General features: G+C 43.8%; 2 long non-coding RNA genes across 4 annotated transcripts; one reads left to right on the top strand and one right to left on the bottom strand.

Moving 5' to 3' along the window:
- Positions 1-2,412: 2,412 nt before the first annotated feature.
- Positions 2,413-8,365, bottom strand: LOC144377068 (uncharacterized). Of its 3 annotated transcripts, XR_013437676.1 has the most exons (3): positions 7,255-7,646; positions 6,172-6,235; positions 2,413-5,478 (listed from the first exon to the last, which is right to left on the bottom strand). It is a non-coding gene; the product is annotated as an uncharacterized LOC144377068 (long non-coding RNA). The 3 variants fall into 3 exon arrangements; XR_013437677.1 differs by lacking the exon at positions 7,255-7,646 and adding an exon at positions 7,677-8,365 and having other exon boundaries at positions 2,413-6,235; XR_013437675.1 differs by having other exon boundaries at positions 2,413-6,235; positions 7,255-7,668.
- LOC144377067 (uncharacterized) lies at positions 4,608-6,837 on the top strand. Its single transcript, XR_013437673.1, has 3 exons — positions 4,608-4,716; positions 4,924-6,419; positions 6,715-6,837. It is a non-coding gene; the product is annotated as an uncharacterized LOC144377067 (long non-coding RNA).
- Positions 8,366-18,378: the final 10,013 nt, after the last annotated feature.

Raw genomic sequence — 18,378 nt, 5'->3', positions numbered from 1 at the left:
GCCTAAACTGCCTTTAAATGACTTTAAATCACTTTGCACACCATGTATCTATCCTCTTGCCCACAAATAGGTATACATATCTTCTACCTGGGTATCTAGAACTTGGATCTTGACCATCTCAGCATCTAATCTAGCTTTTAAGATTTTATGTACAATCCCAATCCCTCCTGACTTCACTGGACTTTGCATTTGGATTCTCAAATATATGACTCCAAACAGCCCCCATGGACCTCCTGAGTTTATCTGCTGATGTCCCTGGGTTTAAGCTTCCTTCAAAGGAAGTCTTTGTCGAATCCTCAGATCCTCAACCGAGGCCACCAAACACCCCAAGTTCAGACACCCAGCATGAAAAATGGCACCCAGGAAAGTGTCCGACAGCTAGTGGCCTCTTGTTTCACAATTACTTCCTCAGCTCATCACTTGAATGGGCTGGGACCCTAAGCTGTTCTAACATAGGTAACAGCCATCTGTCCTTTGACCAAAGGACAAGAAAATTGCTCATGGCTAGTTGGCAAGTGCATGTGGAAATGAATGGTTAACACTGTCAACCACGCTGACCTGAAAACCCTTTCAACATAAAATGCAGCCTATCAGAAGAACCCAGAGGATAAACATATCCCAATCCAGTTTCGGGATGTGATTGACCCCAAATAAACTAATTTTCTTAGGTCCATGATAAGAAGGGAGAAGCTTGTCCTATGACAGACATTTTTTCTCATGTAAGCCACCCAACATCCTGTGACCTTCAGGGTTCCATTTTTGAGGTGAGTTGTGAAACTCAGCAGATTAGCGATCTGTCCCCACAGTTACACACTAAGTGGTCAGATGGATTCAAGTCCATCCCTGCCTCCAGGCCCAGAGTCTCTCTGCAGTATCTATTCCAATAAAGAACCATCAAAATGTCAAGCTGACCTTCTTGGGGACAGTTACCATAGACATAAGACATCGCCCTTGTAGCCGTTCTCCCCTTTTCTCCCCACTGAAGACTGCAGTGGTGCTGGCCAGCTACCCAGCAACTGAGATTTATTCTTTTGATAGCAAAAGGCAGCACAACACACTCATTAAATCTGCCTCTAAAGCCAGGCAGACTGTGTTCAAATCCTGGCTCCACCACTGGCCAGGCTGTATGACCTTGGACAAGGTATTTAGATTTTCTATGCCTCAGCATCCTCATCTATAAAGTGGGGGAAATAATAGTAATCCATCTCAGGGGTGGCTGTGAAGATTGACAGTGTTCATGAAGGGCTGACACATGTCAAGGCCTCCGTAAGTTTTAGCTACCAATGTTACAAGTCGATTTGATAACAACCGGACAGGCGCTTTTTTTTTTTTTCTGTCTCATTAAGCAGAGGGCACCGAGACAGAACAGTTAATATCTTGACCACCATCACACTGCTCTCCAGAGGCAAGGCCAGGATTAGAACAAAAGTCTCCCTACTCCTCATCCGGGGCTCTAGCCTCCAGCTCACTGATCCACGAGGCAGGAGAAGCAATTAAACTGTTGATGCAATGGCGTAATCTCTTCTCCCTGAAGTTCACCCTGTCACATGAACCACAAAGAAGTCACCGCAAACATCCATTTATTTATAAACCCACAATGTTAACCTCTTCACTTAAAAGCCACTTGGAAACTTGCTGGTTAAAAGCATTTCAGATTCTATCAGAGAAACAAGTCCACACTGACATCTTGTCTCCATATGCCTTTGAAAACCTGTTCAGAGTCCTCTAATCCCTCACCCAGGAACGTTCCTAGGCACTCCATTCTTCTAAGGCTTCCACTGCTGGGTGTGGGTACTCTCTGAAAGCTCTCTCCTTTGCAAAAATTCTCTTTGCTTTGAGTCATGCCAAAACCAGAGGGAAAGGAATGCTGCCAACAGCTTCAACATTTACATAAGCTCTTAATCAGCCCTCCAGTTCATTACAGTGGGACATATCAGTTTCACTGCTGTCCAGGCAAAGGAATGGGATCTCCCTCCGAGTCTGCTGTTTCGCCTTAGAGAATGTACAGGGACCTTTGAAAAGCATGCTCTCCAAGTCTTACTTAATTCTAAGAAACAGGTTCCAGCTTCTCTCTCTCTAGGAGTTTGATGGAGGGCTGTGCCTGGGTTTATCCATTCATTTAGCAAACGTTTATTGGCTTCTGATCATCACGACAAGTGCTGGGGATCAAACAGCAAGTAAAAAAGATGTGACCCCTGACTTCATGGAGTTTATAGTCTAATGACTGACAGATAAAAATCAAAATAAAGGGTGCTTTTGGTATGGTATAGAAGGGGGAAATAAGTTGGACGTTATCTGAGGTTGCCCTAGTAAATGATGATTCATCTGTGATCTGTAAGTTTGCAGGCAGAAACCTCTAGGCAGCGTGTTGTACAAACCAGGCTCAATGATGCACAGAGAAGACACCAGGGAGCCAATCACATCTTTATTGTAGAGCAACAGAAAACTGCAGAGCAGTTGGGGTCACAGTATCTAAGGGCATCATCTTCCAGGTTATTATAAAATATTTTCCCTTGTATTATGTTTATGTCTCTTTAATCTCTTACCAACTGTATAATAGCTGTCATTTTTTCTAGCATCATGTCTTTTATGCTCTTTACTCTCCATATATTATTATCTCAGTCAATCCTCAACCAACCCTATAAAAAATGTGCCATCATTATACTCATTTTACAGATTAGAAGAGTGAAACTCAAAAAAGGCACATAATTTTCCCAAGACTACACAGATGAGATGAGATTGGAATCCTCACATCTCTTATTCTAAAGTCCTCAATTTTTTTTATTTGTTCTAATTAGTTATACACAACAGCAGAGTATATTTTGATACATTGTACACAAATGAAGTACAAATTCTTATTCCTCTGGCTGTACAAAATGCAGAAGCTCACTGTTCATGCAATCATGCATGTACATAGGATAATAACAATGTCCAACTCATTCCAACAACATCTTTCTTACCTCTACACCCTCTCCCCTCCCCTCATTTCCCTCTGTCCAATCCAAAGTTCCTCCATTCTTCCCTACCCTACACATACAATTATGGATAAGCATCCACTTATCAGAGACAACACTTGGCCTTTGGTTTTTGAGGATTGGCTTATTTTGATTAGCATTATATTCTCCAGCTCCATCCATTTACCTGCAAATACCATAATTTCATTCTTCTTTAAGGCTGAGTAATATTCCACTGTGCATAGATACCATGTTTTCATTATCCTTTCATCTGTTGAAGGGCATATAGGTTGGTTCCACAGCTCAGCTATTGTGAATTGAGCTGCTCTAAATATTGAAGTGGCAGTGTCACTGTAGTATGCTGATTTTAAGTCCTTTGGGTATAAACCAAGGAGCGGGATATCTGGGTCAAATGGTGGTTCCATTCCAAGTTTTCTGAGGAATCTCCATACTGCTTTCCAGAGTGGCTGCACTAATTTGCAATCCCACCAGGAATGAATGAGTGTACTAGGTCCAAATTTTTAATAATTCAGTGTTAAAAGCTTCCTGCAGGCAGGAGGGGACATTTCTGATTTTGTTTGAATAGCTAGTGCCCTGGTCCATGGTGACTAGAGGTGTCTGTACCAGACTTGCTCACTTCTCCAAACCTCCTGTCCCCCCCCCAACTCCCTACCTATTCATAGATGACACCTCTTAGGCACTTACTGAATACCAGGTAAGGTCCCAGCCCTTCACACGCATGAGCCCATTTGAATCTCTAACCAACCTGTGAGGTAACTACTGTTACTTTCAGTCTTTCCATTTTATGAGAAGGAAACTGAATTATAGAAAGGTTTATGGTTTGGCTGAGGATGCAAAGTAATAAGTGGCCAAGCAAGGACAGAACCCGGGCAAGCTGGATGCACAGCTCAGACTAGAGGTGTTTTTTGACCCAGCCACTTGGGCCTCTTTATATTTCTTGGGAAACATGCCTGCTTTTTCACCTCCAGCCTTCATGAATGCCAGTGTTTCTCCCTAAGCATTCTCCCACCCCCATCACCCATCCTCATCCTCCAGGACCCTTGGTGAAGATCAACTGCCCATCCTAAGTGTGTCCCATCACCTGGCTTCCCCTCCCCGGCATTCTGCATATAAATCACCAATTTCACGTGCTGGGTTGCTGCCTGCCTCTCACGATTGACTGGAAACTGCTAGGGCAGGGTCCAAGCTGCCCAGGCCCTGCCGCCTCCATGGTGCCTGGAACTTGGCAGGGCTCAATCATTATGAAACGAGTAGACAATTCTATAAATAAATATTGAATAATTCTTTTTGGCACCCCCATGGGTTTGGCACATAGTAGGTCCCATTCAATGCTTCTAAATGAATAACTGAGAATTATTTTTTTTTTCTTTGTGGTCTTTTTTTTTTTTTTCTCTCTCTCTGTTTTCAAAGCCCCAAGAAAAATGACAGAAAAACAAAGTTTAAGCACTGAATGGTTTAAAGAAAGGGTAAAGAGCTGAGTATCCAGATTTTTCCTCCAACTTCAGTTGGGGGTGGGTGTAGAATAACCTGCTTGGACCTTCAGATCTCTGAGCGGTCTGAGTCATGGCCTCCTGCACGTGTCATCTGCCATCTGAAGCTGGGAGCCTACAGCAGCAGATCCACCCGGGAGGCTCTGCTGAGTGTGCAGGAGGCCCTGAGACGGAGCACAGCGCGGAAGCTGGCGTGAGCTGTGATTGTTCCTGAGCCACGGAGACAGTGGCTGCTCTGGGCACTTCAGGAAGTACTTGCTCCAAGAGGCCCTTCCAGCTATTGTTGCAGGGCCAAGCATGCTGGGCTGGCACTGGGCAAGACAGGCTGCCCTCCTCAGACCAAGGGACTGTCCAGGGCACTGAGGGCAGGAAGGGGAAGGGGCCGGGTGGGGGTGAGGGGTGGCAAGGGGGATGTGAACCAGGAAGGAGTCTTGAGTTCAGTTTTCTCTTTTCTTCAGCTGTTAACGCCAGGAGCTGCCTGCCTCTGGGTTTATTCCTGTCTCCTTAGGCCACGCATCGCCCTGATGGATGGTAACTCAGATGCCGCTGAGGAGATCCCCGACTGGGCCAGCAAGAATTTTCCAATGCTGTGAGAGGAACAGAGGCTTTGGAGTTCCAGCCCCTGGGCTTGAATAGTGGCTTAGCCTCCATGTGTGCCCTTGGACACCTCTGAATCTGCTCTTCCTCTTCCTCTTCCATAAAAGAGGAATGATAACCAGCTTGAGAAGTTATGAGGATGAGATAAGCTAAGATTGATGAACCTGTCCGGTAGACAATGGCAGTGGGAAAATGCTGGCTTCCGCCCTCCTCCTGAGCAGCTGGACAAGGGAGGGGAGCCTGCGGGGAGGTGCTGAGGCAGCAGATGTCACATTTCCCAGTGTTCCTCCCCATCTCAGGCTGCGTGGCCTGGGCACTGAGCCACTGCAGCCTGAATGCTCCTGACAGCTGCCTTGCTCCTCTGCGTGGCCTTGCCCATGACTCCTGGTTGAACCTAGAAAAGCCTCTGCTTTGCTCTAGTGAGAAAAAAAAATAACAAGAATGATGTAATACATGTCTTTCAAGGCCACCAGCCGTGGAGCAAGGCCAGGCTTCTAGATTGGCACCCCCAATCCATGCCAAGCTTGCAAACCAATCCCTTCCTGTCCCTTGAATCTTGGAAACTTCAGTGCCACTTCTTTACCTAGCTGCAGCTCTGTCACCCCTTTGGCTCTTAAATGAGGCCAAGCCCTGCCACCAAGGTGCAAAATCAGTCAGGAACAGTAGAAGAGTTCTTAGGTATTTGGTCCTTGCACACCAGCCATTAGTAATAATAATCAGCAATTGCTGAGCATAACTTGCCAGAGGCTATTCTAAGCTCTTTACATGAACTCAATCTTCACAAACACAGTCTGAGGGCAATACCATTCATATCCCCATTTTACCAAAGAGTTAACTGAGTCTTAGAGAGTTTAGTCAATGACGAAGGTCACAGAATTGACGAATTGCAGGTAAGATTTAAGCCCATCTCTTATCTAGTGTCTTTGGTTTTCCCACAATGCAATAGGCCCTCACACCAAAAGAAACTGGCAGCCTGGATTCTGTCCCAGAGACGCTGCAAAGTAGAACTTCCCATTCTAAACACACCTTTTAAAACCCCAAACCAAGTCCAAAGAGCAAAATAGGAATCTGAGTGCTCTTCAAAGGGAGAGAAGGCTAGATGTAGTCACCTTTCCCCTCCTGTGCACTACAGGTATTTTCCTGGACTCTTCTGTGTCCCTCTCCGGTCCTCATCTATAAAAGGAGAAAATAAAATTAATTTGGCTTCAGAGGAGCTCCCTTGCAATCCTGGCATTCCAAAGCCCTATGAAGAAAATACCATTTATGGAGATCCTCCTCGGGTCCAGAGACTGTGCTACATATTTCATATAATCATGGCCAGCATTGGGGAAGCACTGACTCTTTGCCAGACTCTACTGTAAGTACTTCTCACCCTATATTATCTCATTTAATCCTCAAAGAGCACTCAGAGGAAGGTATTATTGTCCTCTTTCCGTTATGCTTTGGATCTAAAATGTCCCCCTAAGGCCATGTGTTACAAGCTTGGTTACCAACCTGTGGCATTATTGGGAAGTGAGAGAAACTTTATAAGGTGAGATCTTGTTGGAGTAGGTGGGTCACTGAGGGCATGTCCTTAAAGGGTGCATCTTGTCCCCAGCCTTTCTCCCCCAACCCTATCTTTCTCTCTTTCTTTCTCTCTCTCTGCTTTCCAGCTACCATGAGGTAAGCAGCTCTGCTCCACCAAGTACTCTCCACCATGATGTTCTTCCTCCCTCAAAGTCACTCCCCCATCGGACCGAGTAACCATGAGCCAAAATAAATCTCTCCTCCTTTAAGTTGATTGTCTCTGGGATTTTGTCATAGCAAGGGAAAACTGACTAATACTCCCCCTCCCCCACAGCAATTGAAGGCTGAGAATGACAGTATGAGTCCATCCAAAATCATCCCGCCAGTAAGTGAGGTTTCTAGGGCTCGAATCCAGATTTGTCCAGCTCCATAACCCAGGCTTTTAATCACCGTATCATTTACAGTGCCTCTTCAATGTCAGGCAAGGACCCACGCCAGGAGCAGGCCGTGTTGGTTTTTGTTTGCCCACTGGCCATCCATCTGCAGTTGCTTTTTATCCATTCCAATAATCAATCACAGTGTGACTTAAATGGGTCAGGGAAAAGGAGTCCCCGGCTGCCAGGCATAGCTGTAGCAGCCCACTGCCCTTCCTGTTGGCCCTGCAACAAGATCAGCAAGAGTCCTACCTTTGAAAATAAACCGATCTGGTTGGGGGCAGCCTCCCGGCCTTATTTGTTTAGTCATGGCTCCCCAAGGCTAAACTGCTGGCCTGGCAGCCCTGAGTATTTTCTCTGAACGGAGAAGCCAAACTCCAAGTGCTCAGGGTGAACAGGTTGGGAAATCTGAGAACCACACAGACATCAGGGAAAATTCCTTGAGCGGTTGCCTTGCCGTGAAAGGACGATGTGGCCCTAAATCCACTCTCCCCGGGATAATTTGGAAGCTGTTCTTTTTCACCGACTCCTCTCCCTTTCCAAACTAAGAAACCAGGAAATTTTAGGAGGACATCCCAGCCTGAAGGAGAGGGCTCTCCCAGGATGGCGAGTGGAAGGGGATATGCCCAAGGTATATTTGAATCTCAAGGGAGTGGGTCACAGAAGTCACTGACCAGTGTGCCAGGCCCAGTCTTGCTGGCTCAGGAACAGATCCTGCTAATCCTGTGGGCTGAACAGCCCCAGCGGACTGCAGATGGGGTCAGAGATGGAGTTCTTCCCAGCCTGATGGTCAGGGAGAGCTGTGGAAGCACAGTTCTTGGAAGAGGCGTCCAGAAGCAGGCAGTCTGAATCGAAAGAAACTTCCCATAAAAATACCTTTCGGTGAGGTGACTCACCTTGCACGTTGTTCACTCCCTGGAAACAATCTCTGCCATTCATTCAGAACCTTCTCAGGCGACCAACTGAATTTTTTTTTAAATAAATAAATATATAAAAACAGTGATTTCTGAATCAAAACCACAAATATATCCACTTTAGAAAGCAGTGTGGGCATGTCAAGCATTCCATGTGACTTGCCCACGGGCGGACTAGCCTTCAAGACTCAAGTTTTCTTTCAACTGAACCGCAACATATCTATCGCTTGGTATGTGTTGACTGGCCTTCACTCGTACTGGTATGGTCTTATTTCTGGGCCCTCCAGGAATCTGGAGTGACAAGGGTCTGATTTCAAACCCCAGCTCAGCCATTTTATTTCTTCAGGACACTAAACAAATCATTGGTGTTTCCTGGACCTTGACTTTCCCAACTACAAAATGGGACTGGTAGTAGTACTTACCTCAAGAAACTATTATAAGACTCAAAATGTGTATAGGAAACATTGGGCTCACAGCGAGGGCAGAAGAAACTTAATTCTCTCCCCACCACCCTTTCTTCTCACATTGGACAAAGGAAATACTACAGTAATGAAAGACAAAAGAGAAAAAAAAATTTTCTTGCCCAAATCTCATTTCACTTGAGATTTACTATAATTCCATCAGTTTTGAAGTCCTACCACCTATACCCAAAATACCCATCCACTGGCCCCTATGCTAAGAAGATGTCTGTAAGTCTTCCCCTCCCAGGGACTCTCAGGGTGGCTCCCTAAATGCACACAAGGGCAAGGATCTGAGTTGGGAAATTCCTGTACACAGGGTGCGTGTAGCCTTCACACAGATGCCTCTGTCCATTGCTCTCTTAGTGACACCGGGGTCAGTAATGGTGACATCTTACTCCTGGATGCCGCATCCTCTTTGGATGACCATTGCATTCTTTCTCAAAGAACATCCTATCTATTTCTGCCCAACTCCATCTCTTACCCCAAGAAAGACATTAATGCCACAAAGAAAGACATCTTTTAGCAAACGTAAGTGAGCATTCAGTCTCTGAAGTGAAGCAGCCTCAGTTTGAAATGTGGCTTCTTGAGAATTTATTAAAATCAGTCATTAAAATATTTAGCACTGAACCTGGAACATAGTAAATACATGGTATAGAACTGTGTTTTTATGTCCTGGCCATTAAAGATTTATGCACCATTTACATTTGAAAAGGAAGCAGATTTTTACAACCCCTCCACCAAAATAGAAGGAGGAGGAGGAGGAGGAAGAGGAGGAGGAGGAGGAGGAAGAGGAGGAGGAAGGAAGGAAGGAAGGAAGGAAGGAAGGAAGGAAGGAAGGATAGGAATGATAAATTTTAAAAAGGAAAAGTTTCTAACACTTTTTTTTAAAGAAAAGCACATGGGTCTCTTAGGTTCTTCTCTAGGAGCTGTATATAAATTCTTACTCAACCCTCATCAGACCCTGTAGACTAAATATTTCCCCACTGGAGGGGCAAAGAGAGTGACCATTTGAGAACAGACTACCTAAGTCTGAACTCGGATTTGGCCACTGAGCTACATGACCTGGGGCATGTCATTTAACCTGGGCAAACTTCTTTGTCCAATAAAATGAGCACAATGGTAGTCAAAAGGATTAAATTAGTTAATATATACAAAGCAGTAAGAGTGTAATGCAAGCAGTAAAACTTGCATTATACTCTTAGGCAATTATTACCCTTTACAGAAGTTAAAATAGAGGTTCAAAGAGGTCAATTCATCTAAGCTTAGAGGCTGCCTGGTAAATGGCAGGAGCAGAATTTAATTCCAGGTCAATGTGATTCCAAAGTCAAAGAAAGATATATTACATTACTCTTTCTCACCTTCCTGGCTAAAATATATATGTGTGTGATGTGATGTGATGTGTGTGTGTGTGTGTGTGTGTGTATGTTATATTAAAATATTTTATATATATATATATATAAAATATTTTATTTTATATATATATATTCCCCCCAGGATTTCTTTTCTAGGCAGAAAATATGAAAGCAAAAAAAAAGGGGGGAGTCTAGGCATGAGAGAGAGTAGTAGTATTTCTGCCAGAATTAAGTAACATAGAAAAAGAGAATGGGTTTGGGGGAAAAGGTAGTCAATTACATTATGGCATCAGAAGCCACCTCTGCAAATAAAACACTGTTTTAGGTCATATTGCTGCCTATGAGTGCAGCTGGCATTCATACTGGCTTGAAAACCCTCTTTTGGGAGAGTTCCAGAGAGGCTGTTTAAGTTCTGTGGAGGGAGGGGAGGAGTCAGGGCGGCGTGTGTTTTGTGGAGCTGGTTTTCCTGTACACAGACCCTCCCTGGGGTCCAGCCCCCAGGGAGGCATCGTTCCAAAGTACTAAAGCAAATATGCTCGCACTTCTGCCAGGCGCAGTGCCTTCAGCTCACAGAACACGAGACCCTGGAGCCCAGGAACAATGCAAACCTGAGAGGCAGCAGGCTGCGAGGCCCAGTGTGAGATATTTACTCAAAGACTTACTTGGGACCATCATGGGCCGTGGGATCAGCAGTGATTAATTTTTCTCTTTAGTGTTTGCTTGAGCATTGAGCATATATTGCTTTGGTGATTAGAGATGAAGTTGGAACAACACAGTCGAACAACTGCTTGCGGTCATCTCTGGGGTGTGGGATGATGGGTGATTTGTGTGGCTGCTTTTTTTTTCTTTGTGTGTTTTCTGTTTTACCACATCTCCTTTGAACATGTAATGCGTTAAGGTTTAAAAGAAAGAAGAACAAACATCATTAAAACCCAAACAAGAGTGATTTCACGTGAGCCTGAGCTTTGGCTTCTCTGGCTCCTGTTATGACATGTCGGAGACAGAATTAGGTAAAGTCCTCCCCCAGCGAAGCAGGAACAACCTTCCTTCCGGGAAGAGTAGCTGCTTTCCTGGGGTGTCATGCACAGGCAATTCATTCCCCCTAACAACACTAAACTGAGAATCGACAGCATTTTTAAAAATTATTGTTGCTGTTCAATTGACTGGCCGGATTATTTTTTACTGCATGAAAAAAAAAAAAAAAAGAAGTGTTTCCACCTGATTCAAATTCATGTTGTGTCAATTAGTTCCATTCTTCAAACCAGGAAGGAAATGTTCATGTTCCCTGGAGAAATCTTTGAAGGCTATTGATTCAAATGTGTACATATATGAGCTTCTCGGGGGTATAATTTCTGCCAGGAACGAAGAGACTGGGCCAAAGTCAGTACTTTGATTTTTGCGGGTTTTTTTTTTTTTCTTTTTTTGGTGGGGGTGGGGTGCAGTTGTGAAAATCAAGAAGAACAGTGTGACAATTAGAATCTAATGGTAAAATCCGGCACAAAAGGAGCCTAAAAAATGGCTCTTTGTACCCCTCTCCTTTTCCACATGAGAAAGCTAAAACCCAGAGAAGTTCTGTAATTTACCCATTTCACATAGTTACAGGAAAAGAGAAACAAGATTAGAAGTCAATTTTCCAAATTCGGGGCCTGGCCCACATTGAGTTCCATCCGCTTTGGCTTTGGGTGCAGAGAGGTATGTGTGTCTTATCCGGTTCATTACAAAGGCCTTGACATTTAAAGGATCAAACATTTGGGTGATGCCCTGGGAGTATGCCTTCAAAGATAGTTCTCTCAAAAGAGGTGGATCAAAGAAGGCCAGTGGCAAGAGGGGTCTGTATCGGTCACAGTGCTTTCAACTGCCCGCAGCAGAGGAGCTGACTCAGACTGGCACAAGTCATCAAGGGGATCTTGTTGAAAGTGCAGGGGTATGGCCACCTTCAGGGGACACTGTTCTCAGCATCTAAACTAAACCACCAATAATTCTGTTCTACCACCTCCTTGCTCTGCCTCGGGTGATGTCGTCTTCCTTCCCCTCTAGCCTGGGCTCAGCAGCTCACAGGACAAATCATGTTCCTTTCCTGAACTCAATTCCCTGGCCTGGAAAATCAAGAGTCAGTGGCTACATGAAGCTTTGGAGCTCTCCCATCTCTGACCGTGTTTCTCACAATGTGTGGATGTGTGTGGATGGCTGGCGGGTTCTTTGTCTCACAAATTCAAAGAAAGAAATCCACAGACACAGGGGCAAAAGCAAAGTAGCAGGATTGATTACAGTAATAGAAAGAAAGAAAGCAGAGTTCCCGAACAGTAAGGGGTCCCAAGAGAGGGTTGCCAAGGGGTATCTGTTGCATAGGGGTTTTCATGGGCTTGATCTGTCCCTATATAGGATAATATCTGTCCCTATATAGGTAAATATAGGATTCAGAAAGGGGACCCAATCAACTCTATTTTGTCTTCTTAGCAAGTCTAGAAATTTTTTTTAAGCCTTTATAAAGCTTTAAAAGGGTGGTGGGGGTGAGGATCTATTGACATAAGAGACAGTACTTTTTGTGGTAGGTCTTGTCTAGAGGTTATTAAGGAACTGTCCTTTGGGCTGGGAATAGCTAGAGTCAGAAGCTTGATTTCCCCATCTCTTTTCCTCCTTTCCTTTTCCACAACCCTTTTCCTAGCTGCCTATGGGTGGTCTTCTCTTTTCTGTCTTACTACAGCCATACAGAATGACCACCTAGGATGTGTACTCCAACTGCATTGCTACTCCTGGCCCAGCTTCTCTAAATCACAGTCTCCTGGTAATATAGGCACCTGTGGTTGGAACAAGCAGACCCAGAAGGTCCTCGTGCTTAGTAAAGTTTGATAAGCATTTGTTCCCAAGGCAAGGGAGCCTTGAATGGGGGCAAACCACGCCTGCTGAGCCAAGTATTGCTGGAGAGTTAAGAATGGCTTTTAAGTTTTCAAAAGATTGTCCAGAAAAGCAAGACAAAACACAGAACACCACGAAGACTGTGAAGCAGAGACCTTAAATGGCCTGCAAGGCCTCAAATACTTACTAGCAGGTGTTTTTTTTTTAACATCTATTTTTAAATTGTAGGTGGACACAATATCTTTATTATTTTATTTTTATGTGGTGCTGAGGATCGGACCCAGTGCCTCATGCGTGCGCTCCACCACTTGAGCCACAACCCCACCCCTACTATCAGGTTCTTTAGAAAAAAAAGTTTGCCAACCTCTTGCCTAGAATATTGAGGTAACTGGATGGTGAAAGAAAAGCAGAGGGTGGGGGCTGGGGACGTGGCTCAGTGGTAGAGCATTCCCCTAGCACGTGCGAGGCCTTGGGTTGGATCCACAGCACCACATATAAATAAATAAAATAAAGATACGGTGTCCAATTACAACTAAAAAAAATAATAATAAGTACTTTTAAAAAAAGAAGAAGAAGAAAAGCAGAGGGTGAATCTGAATCTGAACAATTTATAGGCCTGATGAGGCCAAGAATTCCTGGGAACAGGAGTTTTCAATGTTCTATCAGCTCCATGGAGAATCAAACAAACAAAAAAATAAAATGTCTTCAGTCGTGAAATTTTGTTTAAAAGCCATTTTTCCCCTCTAGGGACCTCCTGAGGTCTACCCAATATCTAAGATTAGCATAGAAGCCAGCAGCAAGGCTGGAAAAATTCAGGAAGGACCGGTGGGGTTAGCACTATCTCTTTGCCCTGAAAGCCACCAGCCAGTTCTCATCGGTATCAAGAGCACTTTCAAGGACCAGCCTGTTGTGGCTCTTTTTTAAGCCTTCCCTCCAGCCACACTGGTCAGCTAAAGATAGGGTTCTCAGCAGGCCAAACTGGGCCCAAAGGGTACTTTCCCAGGCATTTGACAGGAAAAGATCACAGTCATTAACAGACCGTGAGTGAAAAAAAAAATCTATGGTAGAAGCAAGAGTGGGCAAGACTGGCTTTGGGAGTCCTGTTCCCCAGTTCTGACATTAGGCCTGCACTCTCTAAAAAGGTAACCACTACCTTCATGTGGTTATGTATATTTAAATTCATAAAATTAAGTAAAATTTAAAATTTAATATCTCCATCACAATAGACACCCTAGCTGTCACCAGTTAACTCACTACCTGCAGGAGACCTGTGGCCATCACACCAAAATAAGCAGACACAAAATATTTCCACTAGCAGAGACAACTCTCCTAGACAGCACTGCTGCAGGCAACCGTCTGACCACCTGTTTGGACCCATCCTCTGTCTGTCTTCCCACCATGCAGTGTCCTCATTATTTTAGACTCCAATGATTTGGGAACAATTTTCTCAATTGCACATGGCCATAATAATTTATCTGTTTACATTGTCAGGATCACAGAAGCTAATGCAGATAAAACAATTAGCACAAAATGTGGTGCATAGAAATTGCTCAGTAAACAGCTCTTTCTGCTACTGTGCACAAAATCTCATAGCCTGTTGTTGCTAATACTCTCATCTTCCTCTAAACAAATGGTTCTCAAACTCTAGCATGCCTGAGAATCACCCGCAGGGTTGGTTATACTCCAGAAACCTGGGTCCTTCCTCCACATTTTGTGATTCAGTAGGTCTTGGGGTGAAGCTTAATAATCTGCATTTCTACAGGTTCCTAGGTCTTACAGATGAGGCAGTTTCAGGAGACACCTTTGAGAGCTGCTTCTCTGGGAGGCTATTCATAAGCCACCACTGTTTCCTTTGCAAATGTGTCCTTTCATGAACATACCATGTTAACTTATTCCCCCGGCCTCCAAATGAGTAATCTCTCTACTTTTGAGACCCCCCACCCCTTTGCCAATTTTCCAACCCTAACTCAGACTGGTACGACTGGCCAACAGCATCCCGTGTTGGTGGTTCCTTTCTCTCTGCTGCCTCTGACACTTCACTTGTTTGTTTGCTGTAGCATAACAGTCATTTGTTTCCCTGTCTGTGTTTCTCAATCGTAGGAGGTGTTCCACTGATGGTACCTGAGGCAATCTTTTGTGGTACATCAATAATTTTTGATGGTTCAAAGAGAAACAAGCAACAGTAAACCACATGGCAAGGAAATTATTGTTTTCATTTCTCTCTAGACTCTACTTATTATATCGGGAGAAAACGTCAGTCTAGAGCTAATGTGACTTTACTCCCTTACTCATAACCCACCAGCTCAGAGCCTGAGTCAGGTATCATCAGCATCATCATCAGCATCATCATCATCAAAACAGTGGTAGCTTAACTCCACATAGGGTTTTCTGGGTACCTGGCAGTGTTCTCAATGCTTTACCTACATTTGCATACATTAATTCACTTAATTATGGTTGTGAGGACAACCCTATGAAGTAGACAGAATGAGTCATTATTCCCAATTTATAGATAGAGAAACTGAGGCACAGAGAGGTTTTATAACTTACAGTCAGGATTCCAGCTGCGTTTGTCTACTTACTATTGCTGTAATATCTGAGTAAAGCAACTTAAAGTAGAAAAAGTTCATTTGGTTATATGGTTCTCAGAGGTTTCAGTCCACTCTTGGCTGACTCCATTGCTATGGGCCTATGGCCAGGTAGAACAAGATGGTAGGGAGCACATGGTAGAACAAAGCTGCTCGCCTCAGAGTGGCCAGGAAGCAGGGAGAAAGAGAGGCTAGAGAAAAAAATATACCATTCAAGACCTTGTCCAAATTCTCCAACAAGGCCCTACCTGCTAAAGTTTCCACCACTTCCCAATAAGCCCATTAAGTTATGAACCCATAAAAGGATTAATCCATTTATAAGGTTAGAACCTTCACGATCCAATCATTTCCCAAAGCCTCCAGCTCTCAATTCTGCTGAATTAGGGTCGTCCATACTTTCCACACAGGAGCCTTTGGGGGAACATTGCAGACTCAAACCATGACACCAACCTAGCAGAATATTCAGGGATGTGCTCTTCACCATGGTGACACTGAGCTAGTGTTTAACAACATGATTTTGTTTTCATGTGATTTATTTTTACCCCCGTCTTATATTTTTGGTGTCTTAGTCCATTTGGTCTACTACTAAAAAAATTCTATAAACTCAATAGTTATAGAAAACAGGACTTTATTTCTCATAGTTCTGAAGGCTGAAAAGTCCAAGATCAAGGCATTAGCAGATTCAGTGCCTGGGTGGAGGCCCAGCGCCGTTCATAAATGGCACCTTCTCACAGTATCCTCATGTGGTGGGAGAGACAAGCCAGCTTGTGAGGTCTCTTTTATAAGGTCATTAATCCCAATCATAAAGGCTCAACCCTTCTGGCCTAATCACCTCCCAAAGGTCCTGATTTCTAATGCCATCACGTGAGAGTTAGGATTCCACATATGAATTTGATAGCGTGGGTTGAGGGGACACAAACATTTAAACCATAGCATGCTTTCTATGTAATTGGTAATAAAAAGTTTATTTTTCTTTTCTACCTTTTTTCTTTTACCTGAATTAACGTATGGTTTTAAAAAAAAATGAAGAGAAATTAAGTACATGATAATTGCAGAGCTTGTTCTTGGACTTAATCGCATAAGGGAGATACGGACCTGACTGATGCTTAGAATACCTAATTTAAGTGGTCCAGAAGCTTCTCGAGGGCAGGTTCTTATTTGAGCTAGTCAGGCTCCAAGTAGGGAACAGAGGACCTATGCAAAGTCTTAATTGGGAAGAGCGCAAGGAAGGCAGTATTTACAGAGCTGTGGGCAGGCAAGGCAAAGAAAGGGCCTAGATAGTGAATTGCTAGCAACTAGCTACAGAAGTAGTCTGTTACCATCAGTAAGGGACAAAGGGGAAAAAATGATTTCACCAGATCATGAGGAGAGTTATGGCAAGCTGTTAAGCAGAACGGGGATCATTCAACAGAAGCTGCAGCCAGATCAAGCCAGCTACAGAAGGGGAGAGCCAGTCTGTTTCTGTTCCAGTCCTCCATTCTCCTTTCTCCCAGCACCTGCTATGGATGGAGTCCAACCGGAGGTCAGAAGGCAAAAGAGCCTGGGACGCCATCCATAAAGATCAGCCTCAAAGCAGCCCCAAGGAAAACAGGAATGGATCTGAAGTGGCCAGCAGAGAAAAACCAGCACAATAGCTAAGGCAGCACGGTACACAAGAGGGAGGGTGCTTCTAGGAAGGGCTCAGCACACATTTGTTCCTTGGAATTGAACTGAACCAAATGGAGAAGAAATTGATTGCAAGAAAAGGGTGCTGCGTACAAAGACAACTGGACCCTGGACCTCTAGGGTTTCACTTCCAGCTTATCTGAGCCAGTGAATCATCAGATTTCACTGCCCTCTTGGGATTTGAGTCACACATGTGCGGGAGGAGCTGTGTTGCTGGTGCATGTAAAGGGTTTCAAGCTGTAATTATATCCTCCACCTCCTCAGAGTGTCTAGACTAGATTGCAAGAGCTTAAAAAAAAAAAAAAAAAAAAAGACTGCAGCAGCTTTCAGTGGCCCTTTGAACCAGTAAGAATTTCTTCTGGGGGCCCTTTTCTCAAGTCCACAGAAGAAAATCCCCAGAAACATCAGCAGCCTCTGCTCAAAGGATGAAGATAAAAAGGGAATGAAGGTACCTCCTTTAAAAGTCTCAATAGGAAAGAGTTCTGTCAAGAATTGGCAGTCAAAACATGAAGGAATCCTGCTGGTGATCCCCAGGACAAGTTTTTATGTGACCTAGCATTAGCAATATTACTTTGTTTATAGCACACAATGTGTGTGCTGAACACTAGAGTACGATTATATATATTATATATATATATATAATTTATATATTATATAATATATATATAGCTTACTATATATGTATAGTAGCATTGAATCTCTACAATATCCCTATGAAGTATCAATAATGTTATTTTTAAAAAGAAAAATTATGCTTAGAAAAGTAAAGAGAACATAGTTTCAGCTATAGTTGATTAAACATTTGATATGTGCCTGGTACTATTTTAGGTGATTTTTTTTTGGGGGGGGGTGAGGGTACCAGATATTGAACTCAGGGGCACTCGACCACTAAGCCACATCCTCAGCCCTATTTTGTATTTTATTTAGAGACAGTGTCTCACTGAGTTGCTTAGCGCCTTGCTTTTGCCGAGGCTAGCTTTGAACTCGTGATCCTCCTGTCTCAGCCTCCCGAGACGCTGGGATTACAGGCATGCACCACTGCATCTGGCCATCTTAGGTGATTTTATTAGGGCTAGGTATCACAGAGATTCGTGAAGTGAAGCTCATGGGTCTCTCTGGGTGCCCAAGATCCTTACTGGGAACCCACAAAGTAAAAAGACTATTTATAGTAACACTAAGCCATGGTTTGCCTTTCCTATTCCGTTTATATTAGGACTGATGGTCTGAAAGAAAAGTTGGAAAAAGCTGTCGGCACTATTGTAGGAAGCAAGATGGCACAAAAAGTACACCAGTAGTCATAGATTTCTTCAATGCCACCCACTTGGAGTAGAAAAACGTGGCAGTTCACTTATGTACATCTTTGATGAAGAAGAAGAATTACTAATTTTATTCCATCTCAACCCTTGAGCATACCTCTTTGTAAGATTCTGCATGAGGAAATCGGGAAGAACTCACAATGCACTTCTACACATGTCTAAGTGCCACGATTGTCTTGAGGAGAGACCCCTGCATGTTTGTTGAGTTGTAATCAAACCAAAGTCTT

The sequence above is a fragment of the Ictidomys tridecemlineatus genome, chromosome 4 (genome assembly GCF_052094955.1).
Source record: "Ictidomys tridecemlineatus isolate mIctTri1 chromosome 4, mIctTri1.hap1, whole genome shotgun sequence".
NCBI lineage: Eukaryota > Metazoa > Chordata > Mammalia > Rodentia > Sciuridae > Ictidomys > Ictidomys tridecemlineatus.
The sequence above is the reverse complement of the archived record's forward strand: the minus strand, read 5'-3'. Positions and strand labels throughout refer to the sequence as shown.